Here is a 17,740-nt window from a genome sequence, read left to right on the forward strand (position 1 = left end):
CCCTTCTCCTCACCGGTACTCTTAGTCAAAAAGAAGGATGGCTCTTGGCGTTTCTGTGTCGACTATCGTGGCCTCAACGCAATAACAGTGCGTGACTCTTTTCCGATGCCGACAATTGAGGAGATTCTTGATGAATTACAAGGTGCTACCATATTCTCTAAATTGGACTTACATTCTGGTTACCACCAAATTCATATGAAGGAGAGTGACATTCATAAGACGACATTTCGCACACATAATGGCCACTATGAATTTTTGGTTATGCCATTCGGCCTTACCAATTCCCCAGCTACGTTTCAAGCAACCATGAACAGAATCTTCCGCCCATTTCTACGTAACTTTGTGGCTGTCTTCTTTGATGATATTTTGATTTATAGTCAGAATTGGGAGGACCATTTACATCACCTTCAACTGGTTTTGGATACACTACGCACGCATGCCTTTTTCATTAAGTTTACCAAATGTGTTTTTTGCAAAGACTCAGTGCATTACTTGGGACATGTTGTATGTGACACCCTCTATCCCAACATGTACATTGTAATAAATCTTTTCAGTTACAGTAAAAGGGTTCACATAAGAAACTTCAACAACTACACTAATTGAAATATCAAACATAAAACACAAGATTCTTTACAAATTGTTTTCAAAATAATATTACAGTACCAAATTCACATAAATATTTCATCCTAAAAATCCTTTGCCCCGATGTCACAATATCAGAGTATTTCCCAAAATAAAACAGTTGGCATTCTAGATGCCACTCGTAGCCGGATCTTCTCCACCTAAAATATCCACAATTTATACGGTGAGAAAAGAAGATATCTATATGCAAAGTACATCCAAACACACCATGTTAAAATCTCATCATATTTCTTTATTTAATAAATTATTTACGATCATGTATCATAGTTTATCAATTCATCATAATCCACTTAGATTTTATAATTAACAAAATCATTTATACCTTTTCTCATTCACATCATTAAAACAATTATTTCACTATTCATAACTCATGTCAATCTCAACATCATCAATAATTCATGCCAATCTCAACAATTAACACTATGTCAAGACCTCGCCACATCTGACACAAGTGATACGGGTTAATTGCCTCACTCAACCCACACCAGACCAGGGTCATGCCCTCCCTGTAGCATCACTTACCCAGGGGCCATGCCATCCCTAATCATTTGGTGTGAGGAAACACAATCACATTACAATCAATACAATCTCTTGCAATTAACCCTATGCCAGGGCTGCCATAAACGACATAAATGGTGGTGTTAACTGTCTTACTCATCCCACACCATGCTAGGGTCACGCCCTCCCTGTAGCACCACTTACCCAGGGGCCGTGCCGTCCCTAGTCATCGATGTGAGACACCACAATCACAATCAAAATCACATTCATACATCATTTCATCTTATAACTCAAATTCATATCACGTACGCAATTCCATATCACATAGATAACAGATAAGCTCAATATAATAGGGTTTACATACCCCTCAAGCAATTCACATCAATATCATTAATTCTTAACAAGTAATATAACAATAACTTTCATTAATATAATAATCAATAGAATAATTAATATAAACAGTAAAACCCCTCATTATTCCAAAATCTAGCTCACCGCATTTTCCTTACAATTCATTCTTCTTCACAGATCATCATTCCTACACTTAGGCATATTTATAAACCTCAACACAGATAATTTTAATAGAACCAATAATTCTCCAAATCAAATAATTGTAAAATCAATCATAATCCTAAGGAATTCTTCCTCTACCCAATTCCCTCATGTACTATACATATAAATAATCCCCTTTTCCCCCGTACCTGGATAAATAGGAACTCAGGCAGAACCTCCTCCTCTTTTTCTTAAACCGGACCGTAACTAGAGTAGAACCTCCTCTATCTTCCTCCTCCTTTCTCTCCTTAGGCAGAACCTCCTCTACTGGATTCTTCTTCTTCTCTCTCCCCTTTTCCTTCCCCTCCTCTCTCTCTTTCTCCCTTTCTCTCTCTTCTTTCTCTCTCTAGGACCTCTTCTCCAAGTTATGAATTTCCAAATACCCTAGGGCCCTATTTATAGAAATTTTGAAGTTACTATGCACTATGCACTATTCATTAAAATAATATTATAAGTTACTATGCACTATTCATTAAAATATTAAAATTAATTAAAAAATTGAAACTTGCTTCCCTCGTGGTTTCCTTAGCAGCCATTTACTATTCACGTATACGTATACGTGAATAGTAAAATACGTATATGTAAATAGTAAAAATACGTATACATAAATAGTAAAATACGTATACGTAAATAGTAAAAATACGTATACATAAATAGTAAAATACGTATACGTAAATAGTAAAATACGTATAAAAATATGATAATCCTTCTAATAATCCCAATACATAAGAATAAAATTTTTGGGATGTTACATTACTCCCCTCCTTTTAGAAATTTCGTCCTCGAAATTTTTGCAATGATAAACTCTTCGCTTCTTACTTCTAATTCTTATGCAACCTCATTACCTTACTTATACAACTCTATCAATTTCATCAAATGATTTCTAAGGGTAAGACAAATAACCTTGACAAGCCTATCCATATAAACAAAATCAATCTCTTAAGTGTCTCAGACAAATCTATCACTAAAGTCTTATCCATTCACCATTTTACTTCCAACATGGAGCGTCCAAGTGCTACAAAATTCTTAAAGACTTATAGTATGCTAATCACAAGTATACAATTGCTTCACTCCTCTCTTCATCATAGGTCATAATACTTCCGCTGCGCTACTCTGATACATCGTAGTAGTTCTTAAATGAATGCTAAGAGTACTATTACGTCCTTTTTCTAAGATCATCTTTCTTAATTCAAGGTTACTAAGCACCCAAATTTACTCTTTGCACTTCAAAACAATGTCGATTTCTATTTAAAAATGGTTATCTATACTTCTACCAATCTTCTCCATTAGATTCCCTAATAAAAGATCTGACTCCTAGGCTTCTCTGATCTCACCCATTAATTCACTAATCACTTTCAACATAATCAATTCAATGCCCCTAAGGATAATCTCACACATCAAGCATAAGTCTCTAAATTCTTCAATCAAATCCAATCCTTAAATAATCAAAAAAATATTATATCAGTGATCATCATAATCAAAGCATCTGTCACAATATTGATATTACTTCTATAATCATCTATAAAGATCAAACACCTAAGCATGTTAACTAGATACACATATCAAATCACTAATTTTACTATTCCATCTACAACCAAGTCAAACCTCTATCCATCACCTTATTCTATATCCTCATATCTTGTTACCAATATGAATCAACTAATTGTATTTCTCCAATTTCTCTCAATGATCCACTTGTTATTCGAGTCATACCTAATTTTTCACCACTAGGAGTAATCTCACAAGTCAGACTTAAATTCTTAAAAAGATCCATCTTTCTAATCATAAGGAAAATATAAAGGTTTTCTAATCAAAACATCAATTACCACAATGGCTTTGGCCAAATAACTAATAAGATCAAAATCTTATTTCTTAAGAAGTTTCTAACTATCTCTTTTGGTCAATAGATATTTAAAACTGAATACCTCAAGCTTAGAATCATATAGGTAATGTCTCCAATTCAAGGTCATGGGTAAGGTAATTCCTCTCATGAATTCTCAATTTTCTAGAAGTATAAGCTATTATTTGATCCATTTTGCATTCACATTCTATCCAAACCTACCTTAGGAACATAAATATATACCACAAAAGACTTTCTAAAATCTAGTAGTATTAACATTAGTCAATCTTGCCTTAAGAGTTGGAACTACTCTCATACCTACTATCCCACATAAAGACAATACCCCTCTTAGTAATATAGTTAAGGGCAATGCTATCTTAAAAATTCCTTTAATAAATCTCCAATAATAATAAACTAATATCATAAAACTCTTATCTTCACTAACTGGATTAGATATCTCCCCACTTAAACACAACTTCTACAAGAGTCATATCCATGTTTACCTCAACTGGAATTTATAGGGACAAGAAAACTTATCTCATACAATAAAAATAAATTAATCAATTAAACAAGCAATCACTCAATCAATAAAAATAAGATAAAATAAAATAATAATACTTTGATAACTCAACATACATCCGTCTTGAATATATCTCCACCCTTAACTACAATATGATCATATCATACCCTAAGATCACTTTTACTAACCACACTACATTCACCAATTGATCCCTAAGGTCATCTATCCACATATCAACCTACCTGCATATTAAATCATATTCGAATACCTACTTTAAACCTTCATATATATCATCCATATGAACAACCTTTACCACATAGCATCATACAACCTTAAACAACCTCTTAATCCATATGATAACGCACCGAAATATTTTAACAAAGTCAATTCTTATCCTTGCATTGCCTACTAACCCAAAAACATTATTATACATCCTAACTTCTCTTTTAAACAACTACCAAAGAAAACAACACATCCCACGTGATCTCAACCTATCACCAAAGAAAGCTAAGTGATTAAACTACAACTCTTATGAAGACATCAGAATTTAAAAGGATCATCTTCTTAGCTAAAAATTCAAAAATCACCACAGATATATTAAATGCTTACAACTAGACCTTTGCTCATCAAAGTAACTATAACGGGAGTGCAAACATCCCCTACACACTAATGCATCAACATCTAAGCCACAAAATACCTCAATCCTTCCAAACTTACTTCTTACCACCTCAAATTTAAATCAAATTTTCTCACCACAAATTTAAACCAAACGATTCACATATTCGTATAAAAAAGACTTAGAAAATATGCGGCTATCAAATTCTAGAAATCATCAATTCTTCAATTTCTCCTTAAAAAAAAATACCAAAACCCCATTTCTCGACATATGTCATCCTTGAATTCAATCGCTACAACTATAGCTTTCAAAAATTTCACTAATCGTAAACTCTTAGTACACTTAAAATAAATCCATGTCTTATTCAAATCTAAGGCCTCAATAATTCCTATAATATTAGCACAGTATCTCGTCTATTATTCACACATATGCTTTCAACATAAGCGATATCACTAAACCACTACCTCTTACGTAAGCAAGAAATATCAACAAATAAGCGATTATCAAAGAAGCAATCAAAAATAGCATTCATCAAAATCTATCATACAAATCCTGAGAACACATTGCACACAAATAACAACATAATCAATCATCACATTAGCACATCAATCAACTCATCACATTATTAATCTACCAAACAAGCATAGTAGACTCATAACTCACGGCCGATTGGATCGGCCTGCTCTGATACCACTAAATGTGACACCCTCTATCCCAACATGTACATTGTAATAAATCTTTTCAGTTACAGTAAAAGGGTTCACATAAGAAACTTCAACAACTACACTAATTGAAATATCAAACATAAAACACAAGATTCTTTACAAATTGTTTTCAAAATAATATTACAGTACCAAATTCACATAAATATTTCATCCTAAAAATCCTTTGCCCCGATGTCACAATATCAGAGTATTTCCCAAAATAAAACAGTTGGCATTCTAGATGCCACTCGTAGCCGGATCTTCTCCACCTAAAATATCCACAATTTATACGGTGAGAAAAGAAGATATCTATATGCAAAGTACATCCAAACACACCATGTTAAAATCTCATCATATTTCTTTATTTAATAAATTATTTACGATCATGTATCATAGTTTATCAATTCATCATAATCCACTTAGATTTTATAATTAACAAAATCATTTATACCTTTTCTCATTCACATCATTAAAACAATTATTTCACTATTCATAACTCATGTCAATCTCAACATCATCAATAATTCATGCCAATCTCAACAATTAACACTATGTCAAGACCTCGCCACATCTGACACAAGTGATACGGGTTAATTGCCTCACTCAACCCACACCAGACCAGGGTCATGCCCTCCCTGTAGCATCACTTACCCAGGGGCCATGCCATCCCTAATCATTTGGTGTGAGGAAACACAATCACATTACAATCAATACAATCTCTTGCAATTAACCCTATGCCAGGGCTGCCATAAACGACATAAATGGTGGTGTTAACTGTCTTACTCATCCCACACCATGCTAGGGTCACGCCCTCCCTGTAGCACCACTTACCCAGGGGCCGTGCCGTCCCTAGTCATCGATGTGAGACACCACAATCACAATCAAAATCACATTCATACATCCTTTCATCTTATAACTCAAATTCATATCACGTACGCAATTCCATATCACATAGATAACAGATAAGCTCAATATAATAGGGTTTACATACCCCTCAAGCAATTCACATCAATATCATTAATTCTTAACAAGTAATATAACAATAACTTTCATTAATATAATAATCAATAGAATAATTAATATAAACAGTAAAACCCCTCATTATTCCAAAATCTAGCTCACCGCATTTTCCTTACAATTCATTCTTCTTCACAGATCATCATTCCTACACTTAGGCATATTTATAAACCTCAACACAGATAATTTTAATAGAACCAATAATTCTCCAAATCAAATAATTGTAAAATCAATCATAATCCTAAGGAATTCTTCCTCTACCCAATTCCCTCATGTACTATACATATAAATAATCCCCTTTTCCCCCGTACCTGGATAAATAGGAACTCAGGCAGAACCTCCTCCTCTTTTTCTTAAACCGGACCGTAACTAGAGTAGAACCTCCTCTATCTTCCTCCTCCTTTCTCTCCTTAGGCAGAACCTCCTCTACTGGATTCTTCTTCTTCTCTCTCCCCTTTTCCTTCCCCTCCTCTCTCTCTTTCTCCCTTTCTCTCTCTTCTTTCTCTCTCTAGGACCTCTTCTCCAAGTTATGAATTTCCAAATACCCTAGGGCCCTATTTATAGAAATTTTGAAGTTACTATGCACTATGCACTATTCATTAAAATAATATTATAAGTTACTATGCACTATTCATTAAAATATTAAAATTAATTAAAAAATTGAAACTTGCTTCCCTCGTGGTTTCCTTAGCAGCCATTTACTATTCACGTATACGTATACGTGAATAGAAAAATACGTATATGTAAATAGTAAAAATACGTATACATAAATAGTAAAATACGTATACGTAAATAGTAAAAATACGTATACATAAATAGTAAAATACGTATACGTAAATAGTAAAATACGTATAAAAATATGATAATCCTTCTAATAATCCCAATACATAAGAATAAAATTTTTGGGATGTTACATTGTATCCGCGAGAGGGGTGGAGGTCGATAAGTCCAAAACCGACACTATTACATCGTGGCCACTACCATAAACTATTAAGCAATTACGAGGATTTCTTGGCATAACTGGTTACTATCGCCGCTTTGTCAAGAACTATGCCACCATTGCTTTCCCACTTACTGAGATGTTAAAGCGCGACAGTTTTCATTGGACTCCCGAATCTGAAAAGGCATTCACGCTACTCAAGCAGACTCTAACTTCGACACCAATCCTAGCTCTTCCAAATTTCTCTATTCCCTTCGAGGTGGACACTGATGCGAGTAATGAGGGAATTGGAGCAGTATTGACTCAACAAGGTCATCCATTAGCTTTCTTTAGTAAGAAACTTTCATTCCGCATGCGCAATGCATCCATATACGTCCGTGAACTCTATGTTATTACACAAGCAGTTGCTAGGTGGCGCCACTACTTGCTAGGACGCAAATTCACTATTCGAACAGACCATAAGAGCTTATGGGAATTGATGACGCAAGTGATACAAACTCCCGACCAACAATACTATCTTACAAAGCTCTTGGGGTATGAATTTGACATCGTCTATCGACCTGGAAACACAAATGTTGCTGTTGGTTCACTATCTCGACTTCCAGCGGAGCACTTTCATATTTATACCCAAGTCGAAAGTGCGGTTATCGCAGAATTGCGGAATGCAAACTCGTCGGACCCTAAGCTTCGTAAGTACCATGAATTACATACCCAGAACAAGCTTCCCCCAGATTTTGATATCCAAAACGGTCTCCTTCTATACCGTTCTCGTTTTTACATACCACAAGACTCTCCTTTAGTGACTAAGGTGTTGTACGAATTCCACTCCACACCACAAGGAGGGCATGCTGGCATATTAAAAACATATAAACGGGTGGCTGAACAATTTTATTGGACGGGAGTGAAGCAATCAGTGGAAAAATATGTGAGGACATGTATTCAATGCCAACAAACTAAATACGTCACCACAAAAACACAAGGTCTTCTTCAACCTTTACCAATTCCTACTACTCCTTGGACCGAAATTTCAATGGATTTCGTCGTCGGCCTTCCCTCTTCTAAAGGTTTTACAGCAATATTTGTTGTGGTGGACCGTTTGACAAAAACAGCGCACTTTATGCCTCTCAAAACTGGATTAACCGGAAAGATTGTGGCTGCAATATTCTTAGATAATATTGTTCGATTACATGGATTTCCGTTAGGTATAGTTTCGGATAGAGATCCAATATTCTTAAGTACTTTCTGGCGGCAACTCATGCATGCAGGGGGGACTGATCTGCACTACTCGATGGCATACCATCCACAAAGCGATGGCCAGACAGAAGTCATCAATCGTTGCCTCGAACAATATTTATGGGTTTTTGCTTCGGATCACCCGCAACAGTGGCAAGTATACCTACCTTGGGCAGAATTAAACTACAACACCACGTATCATACTGCCATCGGAATGACTCCTCACGCAGCGTTATATGGTTCTAATCCAAGGTTACTTCCATCATACACGGTAGGCACGACATTAGTAGATGAAGTAGACTCCATACTGATAGATCGTCATAACATTCAGAGTACACTGAAAGCCAATCTTACCAGAGCACAATTGTGAATGAAAAAATACGCTGATTCTAAGCGACTTGACAAGCATTTCGAGGTGGACCAATGGGTGTGGGTGAAATTCCACGCTTACCGTCAACAATCTGCAGCTCGGAGACTCAACTTTAAGCTCGCTATGCGATATTTCGGCCCTTTTCGTGTCTTAGAACGTATTGGCAAGGTGGCATATCGGTTGGATCTCCCATCTCATAGTCGGATTCACCTGGTTTTCCATATCTCCTTATTGAAGGTTTATTCGGGACCTACACCTCCAGATTCACTCGTCTACGATGACACTGCCTCAAACCAACTTCCGGAGCCACAAGCAATCATTTCTGAACGCACGGTTTCAACCACTGAAGGTGATGAGTACCAAGTTTTAGTTGAATGGGCAGGGAAGCCACGCGGAGAGGCCACTTGGGAATCTTGGGATGTGTTGGTCGACATCTATACCAAGCAGGCCCTTGAGGATAAGGTCCTTTTCCATGGGAGGGGTAATGTTATGACCCCTGGAGATAAGACAACAAAAGTTAGACTTCAAAGTGCACCGTCATGGGCAGTAGATTTTATCGTTAATAAGTAATAGCATTTTATCTAGTTGTTAGTTTGTTACGTTATCTTATTAATAGATAAGATTATTCTAGGATTAGTTAATTTATATCTTTTAAAGACATAAGACTAAAAGGTTGTTAGCTTTATCTCGATAAATAGAGGTACTATGCAATTATCAATATATCAGTATTTTTATTGGCTTAAGAGATTGTCTCTTGTGGAGTTTCAGAGCTTGACTCTAATAAGGCTCTAACATGTTTGGTGGTAATCTGGGGATAAAGTTTGATATTAAGAAAGCTTTTGATATGCTTGATGATGGAAACTAGTGGTGGAGATGCTTGTTGTTTCTCCACCTATAGGATCTATTGAAGCTCCCAATCTTTTCCATGGATTCATGACTCCAATTCAGATAAAGAAGGTAGAAATAAGAAGATGCATGTGCCACTCCAAAGCTTAAAGATGAGTAAGTTAGAGTTCTCCCTAGAAGGAGAAATCTTTGATAAAAGAACTTAAGGAGAAGTTTCTCCTGCTAGAGAACTAAGACTTTTGTAGAGATAGTTTAAATGTGTAATCTGATCTCATAAGCCAAAAGTGTTCAACAATACAAGGAGATTCAAATATATAAAGGTTTAGAAGCTTGTGGTACAAGCTATGCTAATCTAGGTTAGGTTAGCTTGAACTCAAGCTACCTAACCTTAACCTAACTAGGGTAAACAACTTGCCCAAATGGGCTATTGATCAAAGGGTTACATGGGCTAAAAACCTTTGGTCCAATGTTTTTCCCCTTCCTAATTGTGACACCCTTACTACTTTAACACATATATTATAATAATATAAATAAAGAAAGAAATAAAATTTTCAACATTGGTAAAAAGGTCCACATAAAACCTTCATAAATGTTCTTCAATATCCAAATAATTAAAAATAAAACTTGGAAAATAAAAACATGAGAGTTTACAAATTGTTTTCAAAAGAATAAGTATAACTCCAAATACATATAAAAATCCATGTCCTAGAAATTCTCTGCCTTGATGTCACAATATCAGAGCACACTCACAACTCATTGTTGAGCTTAGGAGAGCTGAAGACTTAAAGAGTTTTGATGATCACAACAACTTGGAGACAACAAGTGTGCAACAACAACATTGAACACAAAAACAAAGTCAAAGAAGAGTCAAAAAAATGCTTTGAAGTATAGCTATGTAATAGAACTTAGGAAACAAATTGTTGTAAATGAATTTTTATGTTTGTGTGTGTTATGTGTGCTTTGTGCATAAGAAATCTTGTCTAGAATCAAGTAGGGAGTAGATGATGATGAGTTAAAAACATTGGAAAATTATTTTGAGACTTACAATGAAGTTTTAAGAAGTAACTCAAAATAATCGATTATTGTTAAATATAATCGATTATTTCAGCAAATGGGCTAAGTGGAATGCCTTGCTGTAATAATCGATTATTTGCCAAAATAATCGATTATTTCAGGAACAAATCTCTGGAATAATCGATTATCCAGCTAAATAATCGATTAAATTGTTCTTGATTGATTTCCAGAAATCTGAAGAACAAAATAATCGATTATTCTTTAAAATAATCGATTATCTGGGTTTGAACTTTTATAAATAGACTTGAACTCTTTTGAAACTAAAAGAACATTGAGTAAGAACTGATAATCAACTTGTGAAAACGTTTTAGAGAGTCTGTGTGACATCTTGGAGAGTTTTCTTTGTGAAATCCAAGAGAAAAACGTTTGTGAAAAGCTTGTGAGGAAATCATCATCATCATCATACTCTTGAAAGAGGAAGACAAAGATTTGTTCAAGAATTCCAGGTGAATTCGTTTCAGTTTATTCTTTGTGAATCTTTGTGAAAAATCTTGAGAAGGGTTTCTCAAGTGGTGAAGTTTCTTGTAGTGGGTTCTACAAGGGTTACTTTCTTGGGGTCAAGAAAGTGGTTATCTTTTTGTAGTGAAGTATATGCATGTGTGTGTGCTTGTAAACCTTCTTGCTAAAAGATAGTGGATCAAATCTTAATCAGGTGGTGAATAAGGACTGGATGTAGGTCACATGTGGAGTGGCTGAACCAGTATAAAAGACTTGTGCAATCTTCTTCTACCCTATCTCTTATATTGTGTAATTCATTGGTGGAACTTTAAAGAAGATAAAACTTGATTAATAAGTGCATGTGAATCTTGATGGTTTGAATCTGTAATTGAATATTATTGCTGAACCTTACTGTGTTGAATCAAGTGAGCACATTGCATTCATATCATCATCACAAGTGTTTAGGAGGGCTTTATTTGAAAATTCTGTCATAGAAAAGTTTTGATTGAAATTAAGATCCAAAAACTCTGATAAATTTTTAAAGGGTCATTAAATCCAATTCACCCCCCTCTTGGATTGTGCCATTCTTTTCTAACAATTGGTATCTAGAGCAAGGTTCTTGAGAGTTATTCAAGATTTCAAAAATGGCCAACAACAACTTACCCTATGGTGAGGGTGTCTCTATACATAGACCTCCTGTTTTCAATGGTGAAAACTATGTCTATTGGAAGATTAGGATGAGAATTTTCATTGAAGCTATTGATATTGCTGTATGGGATGCTATAGAAAATGGACCCTATATCCCTATGAAAAAGAATGATGATGGTGAGCTTGAGGAAAAACATTGGAGTGAGTGGAGTGATGAGGAAAAGAGAAGAGCCCAACATGACAAAAGAGCCAAAAACATCATAACATCTGCATTGTCTATTGATGAATTTTTCAGAATTTCACAATGCTTATCTGCTAAAGAAATGTGGGACACTTTGCAAGTCACTCATGAAGGAACAAGTGATGTAAAGAGATCAAGAAAGCATACTCTCATTAGAGAATATAAGCTGTTTAGAATGCAAAATGGTGAATCTATTTCTGATTTTCAAAAGAGATTTACAGACTTGATAAATCACCTTGTTGACCTTGGCAGGAAATTTGAGAAGGAAGAGCTCAATTTAAAAGTGCTGCAATGCTTGGACAGAACATGGCAAGCAAAGGTGACAACCATTGAAGAATCAAAGGATTTGACCTCCTTAACACTAGCTACTCTCTTTGGGAAGTTGAGGGAGCATGAGCAAAAGCTGCATATATTTGATGAACATGAGCAGCAAGATAAGAAAGGTAAAGGAGTGTCATTGAAAGCCTTAAAATCTGCCAAAGGAAAAGAGGTGTGTGAAGATACAAGCTCCGATGATTCCGAAACCGAAAATTTCAATTTGCTGGTAAAGAAGTTCAGAAAGTTTATGAGAAGAAAGAAGAACTCTCCCTACAAATTCAACAAAAAATCAAACAAGAAAGAGGAAGCAAGCACATCCTCCTTCAACTGCTTTGAATGCGGAAAGCCGGGACACATGAAAGCTGAGTGTCCAAATCTCTTGAAGAAGCAACAAGAGGAGAAGAAGTCTAAGAAAAATGCAAAAGGAAAAAGAGCCTATATTGCTTGGGAAGACAATGACTCAAGCACAACAAGTGAAGAATCCGAATGTGAGGAGAACAACTTGTGTTTGGTGGCTGGAACTGCACAAGACACAATTGTAAGTGACTCTGACCTTGAATCAAATCCGGATTATGACCAGCTCCAAGAAGCTTTTATTCAAATTCATGAAGAGGCTGTCAAATTAGGTGCCTCAAATTCAAAATTGAAAAACAAGCTGAAATGGTATGAAAATGCTTTAATTAAAGCTGAACAAGAACTTGAAGATTTGAAGCATGAGCATGAAAATCTTCAAACTATGTTTAACTTTAGTGAAGCTCATTCCTCAAAAGATGTTTGTGAACATTGCAAAGTTTTTGAAAAAGAAAATGCTGATTTGAAATCCACACTTGCAAGGTTCACAAAGGGAAATGCAAATTTGAATATTCTTTTGGGAAAACAAAGAAACACTTTTGATAGGAGTGGACTTGGCTTTAATCCAAGTACAAGCATACCAATTGTGTCAAAGAAAGTAGCTTTTGTGAAAAGTCAAAATTTTAGAAAACTCAAAAGCAACTTTTCTAGACAAGCAACTTGTTTTTATTGTTGTAAAAGAGGTCATACAATTAGGAACTGCTACTCAAGAAAATATGGAGTTCCAAGTGGAAAAATGATTTGGGTTGAGAAGAGTCAAAGGCTGAGAACTAACCAACAAGGACCTTGCACATGGGTACCTAAATTTTTCCTCTAAATTTGTGTTGTAGGAATGCTTGAGGGCCAAAAATTTACTGTGGTATCTTGATAGTGGCTGCTCAAGGCACATGACCGGGGATCCCTCCAAATTCTCAAGTCTGAAATTGAAGAATGAAGGGTATGTTACCTATGGTGACAACAATAAAGGCAAAATTCTTGGCCATGGCAATGTTGGTAATTCCTCCTCTCAAACATTGATTGAAAATGTTTTGCTTGTTGATGGCTTGAAACATAATTTGCTGAGTATTAGTCAATTGAGTGATAAAGGCTTTAAAATTGAATTTGATGACACATATTGCTTGATTTGTGATAAAAAGAGTAAAGAAATCATATTCATAGGAAAAAGGATTGACAACATATATATGCTAGACTTAGAGCACTCTATATCAATGTCAAACACTAAATGTCTAATAACTCAAGAAGAAAATATATGGCTTTGGCATAGGAGAGCTGCACACATTCATATGGATCACTTGAATAAATTGAGTAGGAAAGAATTAGTGGTTGGTCTACCTAAACTCATGTTTGGAAAAGACAAACTATGTGATGCTTGTCAAAAGGGCAAGCAAGTGAAGGCTAGCTTTAAAAGCAAAAATCAGATTTCAACATCTAGACCTTTGCAATTAATTCACATGGATTTGTTTGGTCCATCAAGAATAATGAGCTTAGGTGGAAACTACTATGGCTTAGTGATTGTTGATGACTACTCAAGATATACATGGGTTATGTTTCTTGCAAATAAAAATGATGCTTTTAATGCCTTTAGAAAATTTGCTAAGCTTGTTCAAAATGAGAAGTGTTCAAACATCACCTTTATAAGAAGTGATCATAGAGGTGAATTCCAAAACATCATGTTTCAAAAATTCTGTGAGGAACATGGTATAAACCATAATTTCTCAGCACCTAGGACACCTCAACAAAATGGGGTTGTTGAGAGAAAGAATAGGTCCTTAGAAGAACTTGCAAGAACAATGTTGAATGAAACAAACTTACCAAAATACTTTTGGGCTGATGCTATTAACACAGCTTGTCATGTGTTAAATAAAGTTTTGATTCGGCCTATTTTAAAGAAAACACCCTATGAAATCTATAAAGGAAAGAAGCCTAACATTTCCTATTTTAGAGTGTTTGGTTGCAAGTGCTATGTGCTGAACAATGAGAAAGAACAACTTGGGAAGTTTGATGCAAAGGCTGATGAAGCAATATTTCTAGGATACTCTACAAATAGTAAGTCTTATAGAATTTATAATAAGAGAACTCTAGTTGTAGAAGAATCTATTCATGTAGTATTTGATGAATCAAATAAGCAAGAGACAAGGCAAACTGAAATTGAAGATTTAACTGAGTTGCTTGATCAATCCCTATTGGAGAATGAACCTAATGATGTGTCTAAGGAGAGTGAGTCACATGTGAAACAAAAGGAAACATGTGAACAATTTCCAAAAGAGTGGAAGACTTCTAGAGACTTATCAATGGATAACATAATTGGAAATATTGGTAAGGGTGTTACAACTAGGAGTGCTATCAAAAATATTTGCAACACTATGGCATTTGTTTCACAAGTTGAACCTAAGAACATTGATGAAGCACTTAAAGATGAGCATTGGTTAATGGCAATGCAAGAGGAACTAAATCAGTTTGAAAGAAATGAAGTGTGGGATTTAGTGCCATTACCAAAAGACTGTCCAATTATTGGAACCAAGTGGGTTTTCAGAAATAAGCTTGATGAATCTGGAATAATTCTTAGAAATAAGGCAAGACTAGTGGCTAAGGGGTATAATCAAGAAGAAGGAATTGACTATGATGAGACTTTTGCCCCTGTAGCAAGGATTGAAGCAATTAGACTACTTCTTGCTTATTCTACTATAAAGAATTTCAAGCTTTATCAAATGGACGTAAAGAGTGCTTTCCTCAATGGGTTGATACAAGAGGAAGTGTATGTGGAACAGCCACTTGGATTTGTGGATTTCAAAAATCCAAATCATGTGTACAAGCTCAAAAAGGCACTCTATGGCTTGAAGCAAGCTCCTAGATCTTGTTATGATAGGTTGAGCAAATTTCTAATTGAGAATGATTATGAAAGAGGAAAGGTGGATAATACATTGTTTGTCAAGAAGTTTAAAAATGATACAATGAATGTGCAAATATATGTGGATGATATTGTGTTTGGATCTACAAATACCTCTTTGTGTAAAGAATTTGCTAAAACCATGCAAGGAGAATTTGAGATGTCAATGATGGGAGAACTTACCTTCTTTTTGGGATTACAAGTCAAACAAATGCATGATGGAACTTTCATAAGTCAAAGTAAGTATTGCAATGAACTTTTGAAAAAGTTTGGTATGGAAGGGTGTAAGGAGGCTGCCACACCAATATCAAACAATTGCAATCTTGACTTAGATGAGAATGGAATTGCTGTTGATAATTCAAAATATAGAGGTATCATAGGATCACTCTTGTACTTGACAGCAAGTAGGCCTGATATAATGTTTGCTGTGTGCCTATGTGCAAGATTCCAAGCTAATCCTAAATAATCTCATATGAAAAGTGTAAAGAGAATCCTTAAGTATTTGAAAGGTACAACTAATGTTGGTTTGTGGTATCCAAAAGGAGTTTCATTAAGTCTAATTGGGTACTCAGATTCAGATTTTGCTGGGTGTAGACTAGATAGAAAGAGCACAAGTGGAACTTGTCACTTGTTAGGTAGTGCACTTGTTTCATGGCATAGCAAAAATCAAGCTTGTGTTGCTTTAAGTACAGCTGAGGCTGAGTATATTGCAGCTGGAAGTTGTTGTGCTCAAATTCTTTGGATGAAGCAACAATTAAGAGACTATGGAGTTGAGTTGAACAAGATTCCTTTGAGGTGTGATAACACTAGTGCGATAAATCTGACCAAGAATCCAATTTTGCACTCTAGGACTAAGCATATTGAGATAAGACACCACTTTTTGAGAGATCATGTTCAAAGAAATGATTGTGCTGTGGAGTTTGTAGAGACAAGTAAACAACTTGCTGATATTTTTACAAAACCTCTACCTAGAGAAAGGTTCAATCAATTGAGAATTGAGTTGGGAATAATTAATGAATCAAGTTTGAATTGATTGTGTTGTGAGAATGAAAGTAAGAGATGTGTGAAAGATTATATTTGAAAGTGGCAAACAAGTCTTGGTAAAATTTGAGAAGTTAAAATTTTTCAGAGAAGCAAATCTTCACTGGAATAATCGATTATCTTAAGATATAATCGATTATCTTAAGTGATTTATGGAAACAATCGATTATCTTGGGAAATAATCGATTATCTGGAGCATGAAGAATTCTAAGAGTCTCTGAAATAATCGATTATTTGGGAAATAATCGATTATCTGGTAAGAAGGAACTCAAGAGTCACTGTAATAATCGATTATCTTGGGAAATAATCGATTATCTGAGTAGTGGAATCTGAAAGGCCACTGGAATAATCGATTATTCTGTAAATAATCGATTATCTGGAATGAATAAGGAAAAACTACCTCTGTAATAATCGATTATCCTTAAAATAATCGATTATCCATATCAGATTTGGTTTTTAGGTGATTTTTCTGATGCAAATAATCGATTATTTGCATAAATAATCGATTATCTGGGCATTTTTTTTTAAATTTCTTAAAACGGTTAACTCCGCGCCAAACCTTAAAACTACCCATTATCTTCATACCCAGAATGTGCTAGGGCTTTAAATCACTTCTCAGAACCTCTCTTCTCTCATTTCTCTCATTTCCCCCAAACCCTCAAAACCCTAACTCTCTCAAATCCTTCCACAATTCTTCATCTTCTTCATTTTTCTCTAAGACCCAACCATGGCATCTTCTTCCAAAAGGCCCAAGAAGCTCGAAGTGAGGGGGAGCAAGCGTCCTCTTCCCTCAGAGCAACTAATTTCGAAGTGGTTTGCGGATGAAAAAGCGCAAGAATATTACTTCGAGTGGTACGCCGGTCAGAGAATCATTCCTCCGAAGACCTTGAAGCTTGATTGGTTCAAGAACGAGGGGTTTAGCTTTCCAACCCTTTTGGAGCATCAGGAGTTGAAGGCGTTCTTG

The 17,740-nt window shown here is 35.3% G+C and overlaps 1 long non-coding RNA gene across 1 annotated transcript; it reads right to left on the bottom strand.

The window, feature by feature from the left end:
* Positions 1–609: 609 nt before the first annotated feature.
* On the bottom strand, positions 610–7,126 carry LOC145954328 (uncharacterized). The gene is made up of 3 exons (XR_014431534.1): positions 6,701–7,126; positions 1,842–5,641; positions 610–782 (listed from the first exon to the last, which is right to left on the bottom strand). It is a non-coding gene; the product is annotated as an uncharacterized LOC145954328 (long non-coding RNA).
* Between the last annotated feature and the right edge of the window lie 10,614 nt (positions 7,127–17,740).

This window comes from Cajanus cajan, chromosome 2 (assembly GCF_000230855.2).
Source record: "Cajanus cajan strain Asha chromosome 2, NIPB_CcT2T_4, whole genome shotgun sequence".
Lineage (NCBI taxonomy): Eukaryota > Viridiplantae > Streptophyta > Magnoliopsida > Fabales > Fabaceae > Cajanus > Cajanus cajan.